This window comes from Scylla paramamosain, chromosome 20 (assembly GCF_035594125.1).
Source record: "Scylla paramamosain isolate STU-SP2022 chromosome 20, ASM3559412v1, whole genome shotgun sequence".
Taxonomy (NCBI): domain Eukaryota; kingdom Metazoa; phylum Arthropoda; class Malacostraca; order Decapoda; family Portunidae; genus Scylla; species Scylla paramamosain.
In genome coordinates this window covers 10096495-10101494 of record NC_087170.1, presented here as the reverse complement: position 1 = coordinate 10101494, position 5000 = coordinate 10096495, and the positions used below count along the sequence as shown (strand labels likewise).

At 46.9% G+C, this 5000-nt stretch overlaps 1 protein-coding gene across 4 annotated transcripts in view; it reads right to left on the bottom strand.

Moving 5' to 3' along the window:
* LOC135110281 (protein pellino-like) overlaps positions 1-5000 on the bottom strand; it is a 59293-nt gene that overhangs the window by 39010 nt on the left and 15283 nt on the right. Inside the window, exon 1 of one of the 4 annotated variants that reach the window (XM_064022444.1) lies at positions 1179-1294. The exons of 1 other annotated variant lie outside the window; for it this stretch is intronic. The gene's annotated coding sequence lies outside the window, so the exon portion shown is untranslated. Of the gene's footprint in view, positions 1-1062; positions 1080-1178; positions 1295-5000 lie in introns of those variants that run through there. 2 more of the 4 variants (XM_064022445.1, XM_064022447.1) reach the window with 2 other exon arrangements.

Sequence of the window (5000 nt, the reverse complement as noted above, 5' to 3'; positions counted from 1 at the left end):
TTGACCAACGTTGTCCTATTTGTGTGTGAGCTTAGTTCGAGGCGACTGACTGGCTGGCTGGCTGGCTTGTGTGGTTTGTTCTTTCTCTCTCTCTCTCTCTCTCTCTCTCTCTCTCTCTCTCTCTCTCTCTCTCTCTCTCTCTCTCTCTCTCTCTCTCTGTTTTCCCTCCTCTCACGTATTTTGTCTGGCTCACACACCCCCGCTCTCTCTCACTCTTTCTCTCTGTCTTTTTGTCTCTCACTCTCTTCTTCTCCCTCCTCCGTGACTCAACTCCTCCCTCTCCCTCCCTCCCTAACTCACTCACTTAGTTTTCTTCCCTCTTACACAGACTCAGACTCTCTCCTCACCCTCCTCTCCTACTCTCACTGATTCTATCCATGCATCTTCTCTCTTTTTCTTCTCTCTCACCCTTCTTTCCTCTTACTGACTCCCTCGCTTCTCCTCTCACTGATTCCATCCATGCCTCTCACAATTACTCCTCTCTTTCCCTCTCACAACTAACCCTCTCCCAAATTCTACCCCATTCTTCCTCCTCTCACAAATGTCCCTCTCCTTTCCTCCCACAAGTGTCCCTCTCCTCTCCTCACCCTCCAAACTTCTACCCATACTTCTCTCTCCCTCTTAACTGCCTCTCTCCTCTCCTCACTCTCCCTCATTCTATACCCAGTGTCTCTCTCCGCTGTACACACAATACCCTCATCTCCTGTGCATCACTAGTCAACACGACCCTCGCTTACTCAGACTGAAGAGGCTGCAGAGATGAGTAACAAGCGGAGTAACGGATATCAACAGTGTACAGTAAACACGTGGAACTTTAGACAGATTGTGATTGGTATTTGTAAAATCCACCAGTCCCTTTTGTTTTCAGACACTCGCTCGCTCACTACCCACAGACGGTCCTGCTTTTGCCAACACGCGCAGCCCACCACACCAGCCTGACGCAGGTCAACAGAGCCGCGTGCACCGCCAGAGTTTGGTGGTGGTGGCGGCTGAGGATGAGTGTGTGGAGTTCACTGGACTCTGGACTGGTCGATACCTAGCACATAAGCGAAGGACACCCACGCTAATGTGACAAAACACCACGCGACGCTTCAACAGTCTCCCGCCGCCGTACTCCAAGCCAGGCCGCCCTCTCCACCACGCCTCGCCTCGCGTGGCCAGGACAGGGATGGACATACACACTGCGCCAGGGGAAGGCCACCACCACGCACGTCCTTTCGCCACCACTGCTAAACGCGCACTAAAGGACTGACTGACTGGCTGCCTGTCTGTGTGTGTGTGGTAGCGCGCGGCAGCACTTCGCTCACCGCTATACGAACGAACATCGCCACCAATACCACCACGTCCTCCTCCTCCTCCTCCTGTACTTTTTAACCACAATATTCTCTTACCACCACCACCACCTCCTCCTCATCTACTACTTCGTCCTCCGCCCCTTCACCACCATCACCATCAACAGCAAAGTTTACTGTACGTAACGTAATGAAACTGACACACACACACACACACACACACACTTCTCAGACGTACTTCTCTCTCTCTCTCTCTCTCTCTCTCTCTCTCTCTCTCTCTCTCTCTGTCAGGCACCGCAGAGAGAGAGAGAGAGAGAGAGAGAGAGAGAGAGAGAGAGAGAGAGAGAGAGAGAGAGAGAGAGAGAGAGAGAGAGAGTCATAGGGTACACAACCAATAATGATAAAGTTTTCAATCTTCTTACCATCTTTATAATTCTCTCTCTCTCTCTCTCTCTCTCTCTCTCTCTCTCTCTCTCTCTCTCTCTCTCTCTCTCTCACAACATGACGCAACTCCACCCCTTCTCCCACACTCCCCCGCGTGCATAAACCTGTTAACGAGAAATGGGGGGAAAGGGGGAAGGGGTGTGGCATGCTTCCTGGGCACGTGAGAAAGAAGGGGGAGAGAGGGAGGGAGGAGGGATGGGGAGAGAGGGAGAGGGAAGGAAGGGGAGACAGAGGGAGAGGTTGCGGGAGGTATGAGTAACAGGGAAGGGGTGAGAAGGGGAGGGAGGAGAGAGGGGGGTAGTTCCTGGAAAGAGGGTATGCATGAGGCACAGTAGGGGGAGGGGCAGTGAGGGGGAGTAAAGTGAGGGAGGATAAGGAGAAAATGAGAAAAGGAGAGATGAGAAAGAAACAGATAAGGAAGAGGTAGATGATGATAAAGAGATACATATGAGAGAGAGAGAGAGAGAGAGAGAGAGAGAGAGAGAGAGAGAGAGAGAGAGAGAGAGAGAGAGAGAGAGAGAGAGAGATGAGTAAGACTAAGAGAGTTGAGGAAAGAGAATGAACGAGGGATAGGAGAGAAAATGTGGAAGAAAAATTAAGGGAACAAGACAAAATGAAGTACCAATGAGAAAGAGATAAGAAGAAATGAGATAAGAGGGAGAGGAAAAGGGGCGAGATGGAGGGAGGTGAGAGCAAGCATGGGTGGCACGTGGCCTTGCGTAGGAGGGAGAGGAAGAGGGAGAGGGAGAGGGGGAGAGGGCGGGTGAGGAACAACAGGGAATGCACTAAAATTACCGACAAACAAGAAGTGAAGGGAGAGGAGATGGGAGTGGAGGAAGGGAGAGGAAAGAGGAAGTAGGAGGAAACAAAGAAATACCGTAGATAGATAGATAGATACAGAGAGAGAGAGAGAGAGAGAGAGAGAGAGAGAGAGAGAGAGAGAGAGAGAGAGAGAGAGAGAGAGAGAGAGAGAGAGAGAGAGAGAGAGAGAGAGAGAGAGGCCAGGTGAGGTGGTGAATGATAAAGGTAAGAGCATGTAAGACCACCAGGTAAGACTGGTACACAGGTGAGTCCAGGTAGCTAAGCAAGGCCCAGGTGAGGTGAGGACAGTTATGCGCACGGCCAGGTAACAGGTGTGAAGGGTCAGAGAGGCAGTGGTGCAGGTAGGATACACGTGCCTATGTGATGTGATGTGATGTGATGTGATGTGATGTGATGTGAGGTGAGGTGAGGTAAATTAAGGTTAGGATAGGTTAGATAGGGTAAGGTTAGGTTAGGTTAGGTAAGGTAAGATGAAGTAAAGATAGGCTAATTGAACTTAGGTTAGGTTAGGTTAGGTTTGGTTAGGTTAGATTTGGTTAGGTTAGGTTAGGTTAGATTAGGTTAGGTTAGGTTAGGTTAGGTTAGGTTAGGTTAGGTTAGGTTAGGTTAGATTTGGTTAGGTTAGGTTAGGTTAGATTAGGTTAGGTTAGATTAGGTTAGGTTATGTTAGATTAGGTTAGCTTAAATTAGGTTAGGTTTGGTCAGATTGTTAGGTTAAGCTAGGTTAGGAGAGGCGAGGTGAAATAATATTAAATTTGGAAAGGAAAAGTAAGGTAGCTGAAGCAAATTAAGGTAAACTAAGTTAAGGTACAGCAGGGTAAGGTACGGTAAGGATACCTAAGGATAAGTAAGATGAGGTAAGGTGCATCAGTATAACGTACGGAAAGTTAAGGTTAGTTTACACATTAATAAGTTACATTAAATCAGCTGACTGACTGACGGAATTAAAACACCACATACCAAAAATATCAAAAATACCAGAAAACCAACAATGGCAACAGCTGGAAGACAAGACACCAAAAATAGCACAAAACATTACAAGAGAAGTGATATTGGAGCTAAATCACATCTAAGACCCCAACAAAAACAAGCAGACCTCTACACGACGACAAGCAACAAGGCTGGTATTGTAACGCTTTGTTCCCTCATCACGACCACCACCAAAGACCACGCAAATGATAAGACAGATTCTCGTGTGTGTGCATGTGCGTGTGTGTGTGTGTGTGTGTGTGTGTGTGTGTGTGTGTGTGTGTTTCCCCGTGAATGATACAGCGTCCTTGTAAAACTATCAGAATCACAGAAAACGCCTCTGAAATCCCTTACAATCTTCCTCTAGAAACTGTGAGATGAGGATAAAGCATCTGATCTTTCAAAATACCTCCACCAATATTCTGAAGGGTATGTATGATGGAAGCTACAGAACACACAGCAGGGTAAGACAATATTAAGTAAGGTTAGGTAAGGTTAGGTTAGGTTAGGTTAAGGTAGAGTTAGGTTAGGTTAGGTTAGGTTAAGGTTTGGTAAGGTTAGGTTAAGGTAGAGTAAGATAATATTAAGTCAGATTAACTAAGCTAAGGTAAGGTAATGTAAGTTAAGGTCCGATAAGGTAGGATTAAGTAAAGTAAGGAATGGTAGGGTAAGGTAACGTAAGGTAAGGTAAGGTAAGATTAGGAAGGGTAAGGTAAGATTACGCATGGTAAGCTTAGGTAAGATAAGGTAAGACTGGGTAAGGTAAGGCCAGAAAAGGAAATAGAATTAAATGAAAAAAGAAAAGAAGAAAAAGGTAAGGTTAGGTAAGGTAAGGTAAGGTAAGGTAAGGTAAGGTAAGGTTAGGTAAGGTAAGGTAAGGTAAGGTAAGGTAAGGTAAGATCACCACCACCAATACCCTGAAGAGAAAGTAGGCATGATGAAACACACGGAAAATACACTTAAAAACACCAGGTGAGTCACAGGTGAGTGCATGACCCCCATCCCATTAAGGGTGAGACATGGATATGCTTGGTAAAGTGACATGAGTGGCCAGGGACGGCTGCTGCACGGGGACACCGCCACGTGCGCATGACAAGGTGACACGTGCAGGTGAAGGGTGGGACGCAAGGTGGGTGGGTGGATGTACTTACTACACTCAAGAATTAATTGTGTCATGGTGTGTGTGTGTGTGTGTGTGTGTGTGTGTGTGTGTGTGTGTGTGTGTGTGTGTGTGTGTGTGTGTGTGTGTGTTTTATGAGAATCCACACCCGCTGAAACACACACACACACACACACACACACACACACACACACACACACACACAGGAATGCACCATGAAGAGGAAACGTGCGAATGATAATGATAAAAAAGGAAAGAAAAAAAGATGCAAAAGCAGACAACCTTGGAAAGATGATGATTCAGATAGACAGTGTGAAAAGCATCATCGTCACCATCACCGTCACTATCATCAC